Raw genomic sequence first — 16,022 nt, 5'->3', positions numbered from 1 at the left:
ATGTGCATCAAGAGGTACACCACAGGAGACACAATACTGAAGTTCTAATTACCTTAGATATTTTCTGGTATCAATAAAAAGAAAGTACTTTCTCCATGACCATGACCTCCACACTGGACCTGGCTTCTCCTCTTCAACTTTGAGGCATTTCTCATACAAAAATTACCTTCCTAAGCTTTATTTAAGTGTGGCACTTCAGCCTTTTCCTAGAGAAGACATGACTTCAAGAAATCAACTAGATTTTAACAAGGTGCTCAATATCACACTCTTTAGAAGACTGGATTACTTATACATGAACAAAAATTAAAGGAGTCTTCCAAGTTGATGTCTGTCTCCACAACACAAAGATCTTTGTATTATCAATAACTCTAGCTAAGCATGTCTTAAAAGAAAAAAAAAAAAAAAACAGTGCTAGGAAACATAGTGATAATATTAATAGAAATTCTTTGATTTGGGGTTTGAAAACTATAGTGCAAGAGCATTTTGTTTATATCTCACTCAACAGATATGTCAGGTCCAACCATAATTCATCCTTACAAGACTCACTCAGATTCATTCCCCAAAGAGTCTGGATCAATGGATCAAATCTTACATGTTGTTCAAGTGGAATGTTTTAACAGAAAAAGAAAAACGAGTGGAGAAAACTCAAAATAGAGTCATCAAGTCTTGCATTTATTATTAAACAAAACATAATCCTATCATCAAAGAATATTTATTTCATTGTCACAATTCTGATGTTTCCCTTTAAGAAAAGAGACTATCTTCCACTCTCAGTATAAATTGCACTGAAAAACACTTGGTTTTTCCTTCATATATTCATATACCCTCTCTCTTATGCACACACACATATACACACACTCAAAGCAAAACTTTTTCTATGTTAAAAAAAAACTAGCTGATTAGAGTCTTTTTATTTTATGCTATGCATATAGACAGTGATGTGGCAAATATTCTTTGCCCCTTTATTTGCTGTCTTCTTCTATTATGTGTGGTGGGCTTCCCTGGTAGCTCAGCTGGTAAAGAATCTGCCTGCAATGCAAGAGAGGCCAGTTCGATTTCTAGATCAGGAAGATCCCCTTGAGATGGGATAGATTACCCACTCCAGCATTCTTGGGCTTCCCTGGTAGCTCAGACAGTAAAGAATCTGCATGCAATGTGGAAGACTTGGGTTCAACCCTTGGGTAGGGAAGATCCCCTGGAGGAGAACATGGCAACCCACTCCAGTATTCTTGCCTGGAGAATCCCCACAGACAGAGAAGCCTGGCAAGCTATAGTCCCTGGGATGTGAAGAGTGGGACATGACTGAATAACTAAGCACAGCACTATTGTTGTAACCATGGCAGTACAGATCTCCTGGTGCAGGAAGCAGAGATGAATGATAGCCACAATTTGGTCCCCTTTGCATCTGCATCATATTAATTGAGCAGTCATATTCTAACCATGAAAGCAAAACTCATAAAATAAAAGTGGTAGAGCAGAAAGATAGTCTGACTTCTTTATCTCACCCTTGCACAGATGTTCTAGACTGCCTAGTTCTAGACTGCCTTATTCTAGACTTCTTATTACATAGGGTAAAATTAAAGTTAGAAAACATTTTTTCATAATTTTACTCAATACCAAGTTCTAATACACGGTAGTGAGTGGGACCAACTTCTAATTAAATTATTTTAAACCACATTTTCCTGTGAGATGAGATGGTATAGTTCACTTGGCATATGCTTTAACTTTCAAAAAGCAAATAAAATATAGAATCAAGCAACACTGACCAGAAGTGGGGAAGGAATAAACCAAACACTAGATCCAAAATGTAAGTAACAGGATCTGTGTTCATCACAAAGAGCAATCCTTCTTTTTAAAAAACTCTAATAGCTTCATATCTCACACTCAACAAAAGCCAAAATCATCCTGTGACTTAAAAGACATTCATGATGCATTTATTCCATTGCCCCTCTGATTTAATAACTCCTTTCTAACTCAGAAATATTCCTTTCAGCTGTGGGTACTACAGCAAAAGCCAAATGGAGGCCACGGTACAAATAAGGTTGAATATTTAGTAGGTGTAAATTAAGCTGGGAATATATTTTAGCTTCCTAACAATAAATAATATAACTTCATTATGATTTTGTGTGCATATGTGAGTAAAACTAAGTTGTTTATACATATATAGAACTACAAGTGTTCAAAATATTTAAAAACTGACATTATTGTCTATGTGTGGATGTTTACTTGTAGGCTGAGTAGGTAATATTTAGATGAGAAATCAAATAAAAAGTACATAATTCTTACATCATTATATATTTATTCCATAAGGTTTACTTACTTCCTTTTCAGCAAAAAATATTTTAATCCAGATGTTCACATAATTTTTGTGTTCTGTTACAGAAATGCCAAATTTATTAAACCAGTTAGTTCAATTTGGAGATTCTTTCTCTACTGAAGCAATAACAATGGGAATTGCCAAGAATATTTCTTAAAGCAATATTTACATTGAAGAAAAAGCATATGTGTTTTACATACTATGTTCCAATATTTTATTTAAGTAGATTAATTATTATTTATTAAAATTTTAAATATTTCAGTATTATGTAACTATGTTTCTTTTTAGCAAGAATGCTAAAAGAATTTAAATCAAAATATAGACCTTTAAAGAAAATATTAAATGTGTATTTATTTTAAATTTTTCAGTGCTGGAATATAATAGAGACAACACAAAATAGCAATATAGTGATAAATTTATTCAAATATCTTACCAGTAGAGATATAACTTGAACTAAAATAGCCAATGCTGGAATCTATAGGAATAACTTCCAAGAATGTTAGTACACTAAACATAATAAAGGCAATATGTGGCAAACCCACAGCAAACATTATTCTCAATGATAAAAAATTGTAAGCATTTCCTCTCAGATCAGTAGCTAGACAAGGGTTCCCACTCTCACCACTATTATTCAACATAGTTCTAGAAGTGCTAGTCATGGCAATCAGACAGGAAAAATAAATCCAGATTGGAAAAGAAATAAAACTCTCACTGTTTGCATGATATGATACTATATATTCAAAACACTTCCTAACAGCACACACAAAAATAAACTCAAAATGAATTAAAGACTTAAATGTAAAACAAGAAATTATAAAACTCCTAGAAGAAAATAAAGGTAAAACACTCTTTGACATTAATCACAGCAAGATTTTCTATGACCCACTTCCTAGAATAATGGAAATAAATACAAAAATAAACAAATAAGACTTAATCAAACTTCAAAGCTTTTGCACAGCAATGGAAACTATAAAGAAGATGTAAAGGCAAGCCTCAGAATGGGAGAAATTAATTGCAATGAAGCAACTGACAAAGGATTAATCTTCAAAACACATAAGCAGTTCAGGCAGCTCGATATCAGGAAAACAATCAAAAAATAGTCAGAAGATCTAAACAGACAGTTCTCCAAAGAATACATACAATCAATAAACACATAAAAAATGCTCAATATTGCTATTTTAAGAGAAATGCAAATCAAAACTGAAATGAGGTATCATTTAACACCAATCAGAATGGCCATCACCAAAAATCTACAAACAATAAATGGTGGAGAAGATTTGAAGAAAAGAGAACCCTCTTGCACAGCTGGTAGGAATATAAATTGATACAGCCACTATGGAGAACAGTATGGAGATTTCTTGAAAAACTAGGAATAAAACTACCATATGACTCAGAAATCCCACTACTGGGCATATACCCTGAGAAAAACACACGATTCTAAAAGACACATGTACCCCAATATTCATTGCAGCACTGTTTACAACAGCCAGTACATGGAACAACCTAGACGTTCATTGATAGATGAATGGATAAAGAACTTGTGGTATATATATACAAAGGAATATTACTGAGCTGTAAAAGGAATGAATTTGAGTCAGTTCTAGTGGTGTGGATGAACCTAGAACCTGTTACAGAGAGTGAAGTCAGAAAGAAAAAGACAAATGTTGTATATTAAAGCATATATTAATATATGGAATTGGGAAAAATGATACTGATGAACCTATTTGCAGGGTAGCAGTAGACACACAAATATGGATAATAGACTTGTGGACACAGTAGGAGGAGAGGGTGAGATGAATTGAGACAGTAGCATTGAAATATATACATTACCATATGTAAAATAAATAGCTAGTGGGAATTTGCTGTATGATGTAAGGAACTCAGCAGGTGTTTTGTGACAACCTAGAGGGGGGAGGGGTGGGAGGTGGGAGGGAGGCTACATAGGAAGGGGACATATGTATACCTATGGATGATTCATTTTTATGTATGGCAGAAATCAGTACAACATTGTAAAGCAATTATCCTGCAATTAAAATAAATAAATTAAAAATATATTAGTACATGTTTCCTTTATAGTCATAAACGTATCTTTGCTTCTTTTTTTATTAACTTTTTATTGGAATGACATTTGGTTACATATTTCATATATTGTTCTTTGATAAGAAAAAGAAATTTAAAAAATAATAATTCTTTCAAAATTGCAATAATACACCTAAATCTGTAGGGTGTTTTATACAGTTTTCACATATAAATAAATGTACATAACCATATAAATATAGATAATACGGAATCAATTTTAATTTTACATATGTCAAAAATCACAATTTACAGTTCATCTTAAGATCTTTCCTTGTTCTGCTTACAATTTCTACTGCATTATGAATCTTGTGTACATGTAAATCAAATTTAATTGTCTTAATAGTATTTAGTTAATATTCTTATTGTATATCTGGGAATGGTTACCAGGCCAAATGTTATGTATGTTACTTGTCTTACATTTTATTCTTACCTTTGCTTCCTTATTTCATTTAAAAGTATAAAATCAACAATATCCTATGGACTCTAATAGCCTGAACTACCCACTGGGAGCTAGGAATTGTTTCTGCAAAGATTGTTCAATATGATCATGTCCATACAAGGATCTTTTTATATTTTCTTACCATATAAACAATTATTTTCCATTCATTTTCTCAGTTATTTGAAATGTGTTAACTGTATTGGCAAGGGATATAATTGCATATGACTTTTTCTAAGGCCAAATTCTTTATTTCCTTCTTCTTTCTCGTTGTCTTTTATCTCTCTCTTCCTCCTTTCCTCCCTCTTTTCCCTTCCTTCCTTCATCCTTCTCTCCTTCCCTTCCTTCTTATCTTCTTTCCTTATCCATTTTCATGGGTACTATATCAATCAGATCAGATCAGTCACTCAGTCGTGTCCGACTCTTTGCGACCCCATGAATCGCTGCACGCCAGGCCTCCCTGTCCATTACCAACTCCCGGAGTTCACTGAGACTCACATCCATCAAGTCAGTGATGCCATCCAGCCATCTCATCCTCTGTCGCCCCCTTCTCCTCTTGCCCCCAATCCCTCTCAGCATCAATAGTGCACTAAAATAAGCACCCTGAAATTTATATCTTATTGGAATATTATTTTCTATATAAATATATGGTTTTTATTTAATATGATCAGTGAGACAGTAAGTCCTTTGTTTCATTAGATATATATGGAAGAGAAAGTACATCTCAGTTAAAATTATTATTTTATTCTCCATTTCCTTCAATAAAATTATCTATTTACATATACTTTTGTATATTCACAATGATTGATATTATGACTGGATCATGTGTGTGTGTATGTGTGTGTGTGTGTTTGCCCACCAGGCCACTCTGTCCATGGGATTCTCCAGGTAAGAGGAGGTATGAGGTACTTTAATGGAAAGACTAAAATTATGTTTGACTTTTTCCAAGAAAAGAGTGGAGATGTTTAGATTGAGACTCATTTTTTTTTAACTGAAATTGATTTAAAAATTACTCGATAATAATTTTTAAATTAATTTCAGTTAAAAAAAGAAAAGAGCCTCAAACTAGACCCCCTGGAAGAGGACACAGTCACACACTCCAGTGTTCTTGCCTGGAGAATCCCATGGACAGAGGAACCCGGTGGGCTACAGTCCAGTGTGTCACAAACAGTCAGACACGAATGAAGTGACTTAGCACACATGCACATTTTGCAATTTAACTACTAAAAAGTGTATTGAGATGAAATTTCTCTATTTTCCTACTATATTTCCGTGACTTTAACAGTCTGAAGGAGAAATAGAAATGGAAGAAACTCACAAAATGCATATATATATATGAAATACTTAACTAATGAGTTTATTTAGCTGATTCTACCATCCATGAATGCACCTCATCTAAGTTGTCATGTAAGTCTGAATGATCAATATAAATAATCATCATTTTTAATGGTCAGTTATATTAAGCTTTAGAGGTAGATGCAAAATTTTATTCACTGAATATACTTTATGTTATTAAAACAATTTAAATCTTTGATTTCAGCAAATTTTACCTTTTAATTAATGAACCAACTGATTTAAATAAACATATAAGATGTGTTTATATCTGTATCTGATTCCCTTGGTAAACCCTGATCAAAGATCAAAGTTATATCAAATAATAATTTAAGACTCCAATTTTCAAGTTGAAAGTTGTATTGATATAATTATAGATTCACATGCAGTTGTAAGAAATAAGGTAGAGATTCCTGTATATTTTGTCCATCATTCCCCTGGGTAACATCTTGTAAAACTATAGGCTTCCTTCATAGCTCAGCTGGTAAAGAAACTGCCTGAAATGCAGGAAACCCAGGTTCGATTCCTGGGTCTGGAAGATCCCCTGGAGAAGGAAATAGCAACCTACTCCATTAATCTTGCTGGAGAATCATGCGTACAGAGGAGCCTGGCAGGCTACACTTCATAGGGTTGCAAGAGTCTGACACGACTTAGTGACTAAACAACCACCGCCATAGCAACATGATGAGGATATTCACAGTGATAAAATGTGTGTGCTCAGTCACGTCCCACTGACTCTTTGGGATCCATGGACTCTGACTCTTTGTGACCCCAAGGACAGTAGCACATCAGGCTCCTCGGTCCTCTATTATCTCCCAGAGTTTGATCAAATTCATGTCCATTGAATTGGTGATGCTATCTAACCATGTCATCCTCTGCCACCTCCTTCTCCTTTTACCTTCAATCTTTCTCAATATCAGAGGCTTTTCAAATGAGTCAGCTTTTCCCATCAGGTGGCCAAAGTATCAGAGCTCCAGCATCAGTACTTCCAATGAATATCCAGGGTTGATTTATTCTAGGATTTCTTTTAGGATCCCCTTGCAGTCCAAGAGGATCTCAAGAGTCTTCTCTAGCATCACAATTTGAAAGCATCAATTCTTTGATGCTCAGCCTGCTTAATGGTCCAACTCTCACATCCATACATACAAACAGTTGTCAGTAAAGTGATGTCTCTGCTTTTTAATACACTGTGTAGGTTTGTCATAACTTTCCTTCCAAGGAGTAAGAATCTTTTAATATCATGGCTGCCATCACTGTCTACAGTGATTTTGGAGGTCAAGAAAATGAAATTTCTCACTGTTTCCACTTTTTCCCCTTCTATTTGCCATGAATTGATTGGACCAGATGCCATGATTTTAGTTTTTTCATGTTGAGTTTCAAGCCAGCTTTTTCACTCTCCTCTTTCACCCTAATCAAGAGGCTCTTTAGGTTCTCTTTTCATTTTGTCATTACAATGGTATCATCTACATATCTGAGGTTGTTGATATTTCTCCAGCAATCTTGATTCCAGCTTGTGCTTCATCCAGCCTGGCATTTCACATGATGTATCCCTGGCCAGGAAGATACCTGGAAGAGAGCATGCAACCCACTCTAATATTCTTGCCTGGAGAACCCCAGGGAAGCCTGGTGGGCTGCAGTCCATAGTGTCGCAGAATCGAACATGACTGAAGCAACTTAGCATGCACTCTGCATAGAAATTAAATAAGCAGAATGGCAATATTCAGACTTATCATACTCCTTTCCCAATTTTGAACCATTCAAATGTTCCATGTCCAGTACTAACTGTTGCTTCTTGACCTGAATACAGGTTTCTCAGGAGAAAGGTAATGTGGTTTGGTACCTCCATCTCTTTAAGAATTTTCTGCAGTTTGCTAGTCAAAAGCTTTAACCTAGTCAATGAAGCAGAAGTAGATATTTTCCTGGAATTACCTTGTTTTCTCCATGATCGAATGAATACTGGAATAGATGTTAAAGAATACTTAAATGGAGAGAGATACTGTTCATAGACTGGAAATCTCACATGAAAAGTACATCAGTTTTCTGGATCTACAGTTTCAAAGCAATTCCTAACAAATTTCCAGCAAGATTTTATTTAATATATCTGACTATATATACAGAGATGAAGCTTTTGTTAATATTTATATGGAACAATTTTTTTTAACAATTGAGGGATCTAACAGTATTGCAGATCTGTGATTAGCTAGATCTAAGAACTAGTTAAATTATTAAGACTTCAAAAGTGGTTTACAAATACAATTTTCTTGTTGCCCTCTTATAACATAGGCAATATTTGTCTACTATAGTTATTAAGTTCTGCTATTTAAGGTATAAAATGGGCACATGTTACCTATTACAGTTACTACATTTTACTGTTTATAGCACAACATGGGGATAATTTTATCTATTTAAGGTTTTCTCACTAAGTAATCAACAAATCACTTGTGTGAGAATTTTATGGATGTTCAGTTTTATGCTACAGATTTGGGTAGCATGTGAAAAACCTAACTAAAATTACAAAAACATGCAAATGAAACAGTGGAAATAATTATGTTATCTATTAAAATTTATAAAAAATAAAATATTGCAAGATATATATGCCTTTTAAAAAGTCATTGTAAAAAGGCTGTTGTATCTTTAAGAAACTAGTTTGTATGTGTTTTAGAACAAAAGAAATATGGAATGTAAAAAAAGTTTTAAATGATTTGGAATGGAGTCCATATTTCACACATATGAAGTATACATAATAAAAATTACCAGCACAAAATACAACACAGGAATATTATAAAGATTAAGTTAGTTAATATTTTTAAAATAATTCTTTGCAAGTATAAGTACTAATTATGTTGATAAAATAAGTGCAGTAAATCAGTAAGCTGTGAAATCAACAGAAATAGATTCAAATTGTCACTGTTCCACTTTAGTTGTGTGCTCTTGGCAAAGTTATTTGAATTCTTTGAACCTTGTTTTATCATCTATAAATTGAGAATAATAATGTCTAGTCCTATTTTTGTAAGGAATAAGTATATAATGCTTTAAATACTTAGTCCAGTACCAGGTGCATAATAAATGCTTGATAACCTTTAGATTTTAGGATAATAGACATTGTGAAATGGTCACACTATATATGTATGTGTATGTGTGATTATTTACACAATTTTTCATGCATTCCTTTCTTCATTTACTGTTAGGTTCTTTAGTCATATCTCTAGATTGAGTTAATGTGTCCATGGATGGTGTCAAAAAAATCTAAACAATGGCTTTGCATAATTTATGAGGGTCTTGGAGCCACATAACTACAAAATGGGAGAGGGTAGCTACAAAGCTTTCTCAAGAATGATTTTAGTGAGAATAGCGTTGGACAAAGATTCATGACACATGAATTCTGAATCTCAGCTTAACTGTGTAAGTGTTGTCTCCTTCATAAGTCACTTCTCTCTGGATTTCAGTTTCAGTATCTGAAAAATGTGTGGCATTTGATGCCAGTTTTATCTCCTCACCGGTTGCAGAGATGATCAAATGAGATAATTTATGCATGCCTGTGAAGTTCAGATGTCAAAAACACAGTGCTATGAAGGGTGAGTCATGCCAAGTAGCTATAGTTCAGTCGCTCAGTTGTGTCCAACTCTTTGCAACCCCATGGACTGCAGAACGCAAGGCTTCCCTGTCTGTCACCAACTCCTGGAGTCTCCTCAAACTCATGTCCATTGAGTTGGTGATGCCATCCAACCATCTCATCCTCTGTCGTCCCTTTCTCTTCCCACCTTCAATCATTCCCAGCATCAGAGTCTCTTCAAATGAGACAGTTCTTCGCATCAGATGGCCAAAGAATTGGAGTTTCAGCTTCAGCATCAGTCTTTTCAATGAATATTTAGGACTGATTTCCTTTAGGATGGACTGGTTGGATCTCCTTGTAGTCCAAAGGACTATCAAGTGTCTTCTCCAACACCACAGTTCAAAAGCATCAACTCTTCAGTGCTCAGCTCTCTTTATAGTCCAACTCTCACATCCATACATGACTACTGGTAAAACCATAGCTTTGACTAGATGGACCTTTATTGACAAAGCAATGTCTCTGCTTTTTAATATGCTGTCTAGGTTGGTCAAAGCTTTTCTTCCAAGGAGCAAGCTTCTTTTATTTTCATCTCTGCAGTCACCATCTGCAGTGATTTTGGAGCCCAAGAAAATAAAGTCTCCCACTGTTTCCATTGTTTCCTCATCCATTTGCCATAAAGTGATGAGACCAAATGCCATGATCTTTGTTTTCTGAATGCTGAGTTTTAAGCCAGGTTTTTCACTCTCCTCTTTTAATTTCATTAAGAGGCTCTTTAGTTCCTTTTTGCCTTCGGCCATATGGGTAGTGTCTTTGCTTATCTGAGGTTATTGATATTCCCGCCTTGAATTTGATTCAAGCTTGTGCTTCATCCAGCCGGGCATTTCACATATACTCTGCATATAGGTTAAATAAGCAGGGTGACAATATACAGCCTTGGCATGCTCCTTTCCCAATTTGAAGCCAGTTCCTTGTCCCATGCCCAGTCCTAACTGTTGCTTATTGATCTGCATACAGATTTCACAGGAGGTAGGTAAGGTGGTTGGGCTTCCCAGGTACCTTAGTGATAAAGAACCTACCTGCCAATGCAGGAGACATAAAAGATGTGGATTTGATCCCTGGGTTGGGAAGATCCCCTAGAGAAGGAAATGGAAACCCATTCCAGTATTCTTGCCTGGAGAATCCCATGGACAGAGGAACCTGGTGGGCTACAGTCCATAGGGTCACAAAGAGTTTGACATGACTGAAGTGACTGAGCAGGCAGCAGGCAGGCGTATAAGGTGGTCTGATATTCCCATCTCTTGAACAATTTTCTACAGTTTGTTGTGATCCACACAATCAAAGACTTTAGTTTAGTCAATAAGCAAAATTAGAGGCTTTTCTGGAACTCTCTTGTTTTTTCAATGATCCAATGGGTGTTGCCTTTTCTAAGTCTAGCTTGAACATCTGGAAGTTCTCAGTTCACATACTGTTGAAGCCTCACTTGAAGAATTTTGAGCATTACTTTGCTAGAATGTGGGATGAGAACAATCATGCAGTAGTTTGAACATTCCTTGTCATTGCCTTTCTTTGGGACTGGGGGGCTTCCCTGACAACTCAGTTGGTAAAGAATCCACCTGCAATGCAGAAGACCCTGGTTCAATTCCCCACTTGGAAAGATCACCTGGAGAAGGGATAGGCTACCCATTACAGTATTCTTCAGCTTCTCTTGTGACTCAGCTGGTAAATAATACACCTGCAATCCTGGAAGCCTGGGTTTGATCCCTGGGTTAGGAAGATCCCCTGGAGAAGAGAAAGGCTACTCACTCTAGTATTCTGGCCTAGAGAATTCCATGGACTGTATAGTCCAGGGATCGCAAAGAGTTGGATATGAATGAATGACTTTCACTTCACTTCACTTCACATATTTGGGATTGGAATTAAAACTGGTATATTCCAGTCCTATGGCTATTGATTAGTTTTCCATATTTGCTGGCATATTGAGTGAAGCATTTTCACAGCATCATCTTTTAGGATGTGAAATCACTCAACTGGAATTTCATCACCTCCCCTAGTTTTGTTCATGGTGATGCTTCCTAGGGCCCACTTGACTTTGCATTCCAGATGTCTGGATCTAGGTGAGTGACCACAGCATCGTGATTATCTGGGTCAAGAAGATCTTTTTTGTATGGTTCTTCTGTGTATTCTTGCCACCTATTCTTAATAGCTTCTGCTTTTTTTTAGGTCCATACTCTTACTGACCTTTTTTTGCCCATCTTTGCATGAAATGTTCCCTTGCTGCTAATTTGCTTCAGTTGTGTCCGACTCTGTGTGATCCCATAGACAGCAGCCAACCAGGCTCCCCCGTCCCTGGGATTCTCCAGGCAAGAACACTGGAGTGGGTTCCCATTTCATTCTCCAATGCATGAAAGTGAAAAAATAAAGTGAAGTTGCTCAGTCGTGTCCGACTCCTAGTGACCCCATGGACTGCAGCCCACCAGGCCCCTCTGTCCATGGGATTTTCCAGGCTAGAGTACTGGAGTGGGTTGCCATTGCCTTCTCCGAATGTTCCCTTAGTATCTCTAATTTTCTAGCAGAGACATCTAGTCTTTCTCCTTCTATTGTTTTCCTCTATTTCTTTGCATTGTTTACTTAGGAAAGCTTTCTTATCTCTCCTTGCTATTCTTTGGAACTCTGCATTCAGATGCATCATTTTCTCTTTTGCTTTTTGCTTCTCTTCTTTTTCAGCTATTTGTAAAGTCTCCTGAGACAACCAGTTTTCCTTTTTGCATTTCTTTCTCTTGGAAATGTTTTTGATCACTGCCTCCTGTACAATGTTACATAACTCCATTCATAGTTCTTCAGACACTCTATCTACCGGATCTAATCCCTTGAATCTATTTGCTACTTCCACTGCATAGTTGTAAGGGACTTTATTTAGGTCATACTGAATGGTCTAGTGGTTTTCCTTACTTTCCTCAATTTAAGCCTGAATTTGGCAATAAGGAGTTCATGATCTGAGCCACAGTCAGCTCCTGGTCTTGTTTTTGTTGACTGTATTGAGCTTCTCCATCTTTGGCTGCAAAGAATATAATCAGTCTGATTTTGGTATTGACCATCAGATGATGTTCATGGGCAGAGTTGTCTCTTGTGTTGTTGGAAGAAGGTGTTTGCTATGACCATTGCATTCTCTTGGCAAAACTCTATTAGCCTTTGTCCTATTTCATTTTGTACTCCAAGACCAAACTTCCTGTTACTCCAGGTATCCCTTGACTTCCTACTTTTGCATGACAATCCCCTATCATGAAAAAGACATCTTTTTTTTTTTTTTTTTGGTGTTAGTTCTAAAAGGTCTTCTAGGTTTTCATAGAACCACTCAACTTCAGCTTCTTTGGCATTAGTGGTTGGGGTATGGACTTGGATTACTGTGATATTGAATGGTTTGCCTTGGAAACGAACAGAGATCGTTTTTGAGACTGCACCCAAGTTCTGCATTTCAAATTCTTTTATTGACTATGAGGGCTACTCCATTTCTTCCAAGGATTCTTTCCCATATTAGTAGATATAATGTATAATGGTCATCTGAATTATATTCGACCATTCTAGTCCATTTTAGTTCACTGATTCTTAAAATGTTGATGTTCACTCTTGCTAGCTCCTGTTTGATCACTTCCAATTTACCCTGATCCATAGACCTAACTTCCCTGTGGCTCAGACAGTAAAGAGTCCGCCTGCAATGAGTGAGATCTGAGTTCAATCCCTGGGTCAGGAAGATCCACTGGAGAAGGAAATGGCAACCCACTCTAGTATTCTTGCTGGAAAATCCCATGGATGGAAGAGCCTGGTGGGCTACAGTCCATGGGGTCGCAAAGAGTTGGACACAACTGACTTCACTTTCACTTTCATGGACCTAACATTCCAAGTTTCTATGCAATATTGCTCTTTATAGCATTGGATTTTACTTCCATCACCAGTCACATCCACAACTGGGTGTTGTTTCTGCTTTGGCTGAGCCTCTTCCTTCTTTCTGGAGCTATTTTTCCACTCTTCTCCAGTAGCATATTGGGCACGTATTGACCTGAGGAGTTCATCTTTCAGTGTCATATCTTTTTCCCTTTTTATAGTGTTCATGGGGTTTTTAAGGCAAGAATACTGAAATGTTTGCCATTCCCTTCTCCAGTGGACCATGGTTTGTCAGCACTCTCCACCAGGACCTGTTTGTCTTGGGTGGCCCTACACTGCATGGCTCATAGTTTCACTGAGTTAGGCAAGGCTGTGGCACACGTGATCAGTTTGGTTAGTTTTCTGTAATTGTGGTTTTCATTCTTTCTGCCCTTTGATGGATAAGAATAAAAGGCTGTATATATCAGTATATATTTCAATCCCAAACTCCCAATTTATCCTCTCCCTATTACCCACTTGGTAACCATAACTTTTTTTTCTGTATCTGTGACTCTATTTCTGTTTTGCAAAAAAATTCATTGTACCATTTTAAAATTCTACATATAAGAAATGTCACATAATATTTGTATTTCTCTGCCTGACTTACTTCACTCAGTATGACAATCTCTAGGTTCATCCATGTAACTGTGAATGGCATTATTTTGTTTTTATAGCTGAGTAATATTCCATTGTATATTTATACCATATATTCTTTATCCATTCATCAGGGGACATTTAAGTTGCTTTCATGTCCTGGCTCTTTTAAATAGTGCTGCAACGAACATTGGGGTGCATGTATCTTTTCAAATTATGGTTTTCTCTTGATATATACCAAAGAGTGAGATTGCTGGATCATATGGTAGCTTTACTTTTAGTTTTTTGTTTTGTTTTTTAAAGGAACATCCGTACTGTTCTCCATAATGGCTGTACCAATTTACATTCCATACCAACAGGGCATGAAAGTTCTATTTTCTCCACACCTTCTGCAGCCTTTATTTGTAGGTTTTTTGATGATGGCATTGTAGTTTTGATTTGCATTTCTCATTATTAGTTATGTTGAGCATCTTTTCATGTGCTTTTTGGCCATCTGTATGTCTTCTTTGGAAAGCTATCTATTTATATCTTTCACCCATTTTTTGATTGAGTTGAGTTTTACTTATTTATTTTTTTTTATATTGAGTTGCATGAACTGTTTGTATATTTTAAGGGTTGATCTGTTGTTGGTCACTTGATTTGCAAATATTTTCTCCCATTCTATGGGCTGCCTTTTCTTTTTGTTTATGGTTTCCATTGCTCTGCAAGAGCTTTTAAGTTTAATTAGGCTCAATTTATTTATTTTTGTTTTTATTTTCATTACTCTAGGAGATGGGTCAAAAAAGATCATGCCACAATTTATAACAGATGGAGTTCTCCTTATAAGACCTGTGTTTCTAACGTTATTTTCGTTCATACTCATAAGTTGTTCAATTTTATTGAAATATGTGGTAAGAAGTTCTATAATTGGAAAACTATGATAATCAGAGATCTAACACATCTTTTTAATTACACAGGCCATTCCTTATATAGCAAACACCAGTGTACCCTGATTATATCTTGTTGTGTGCCTGTCTGAACAGCAAACTGAATAGAATTTACCAAAACAATTGCTTGACCTGTTTGATACTCTTCAGCAGACCACAAAAGATGAAATGCTTTCCTATCTAAAGCTATATATAAAGACTAGATACTTCTGAAGTATACAGCTGTATTATATATTTCTAATTTCCTTCTTCCAGGACAATAAGTCAAGACTGAGAGGAACATATGCAACAGTACAATAGTAATTCTAAGTAATTAAGTGGATAGCAAAATATTTTGAAATCTACCAGAGGCACATTAAATACTCTGCAGATAATGGAATTAAAGGTATTAAAGCACTGATACTAACAGAACTGAAGAAAATATCTGAGAAAAGGAGGCATTTCCATTAAGCCTGATTTCATGTTTCCTGCAAGATACAATATCTGAAGATTACATACAGAAAAAAATTGAGATACATACTTATCTCATTTTACATTTTTAGACACTGTTTTTAAAAAGTAAATCAAATTACATAGTCATTTTAAAAATTGAGATATATCTAAATTCCCAAGGATGCTAAGACATGTAATGAAAGTAATGGAAAGATTACAAGATATACACTCATAAGTCAATTCATTTGAGTTTGGAACATTGGAAGACAAACACAATTTTAATTTTATGGGTTTAAATATGACAGATTTCTTCATTTCCCTAGAGATATTTGTGCTTGGGTTAAAAACAAACAAACAAACCAAAAAAAATAAGCCTTTTCAACAAATCCCAGAACCCTTTACCTCATCCCAGCTGTTAGGTGACTAGGGAACTAG

Source organism: Bubalus kerabau, chromosome 12, assembly GCF_029407905.1.
Source record: "Bubalus kerabau isolate K-KA32 ecotype Philippines breed swamp buffalo chromosome 12, PCC_UOA_SB_1v2, whole genome shotgun sequence".
Taxonomy (NCBI): Eukaryota; Metazoa; Chordata; class Mammalia; order Artiodactyla; family Bovidae; genus Bubalus; species Bubalus kerabau.
The sequence above is the reverse complement of the archived record's forward strand: the minus strand, read 5'-3'. Positions refer to the sequence as shown.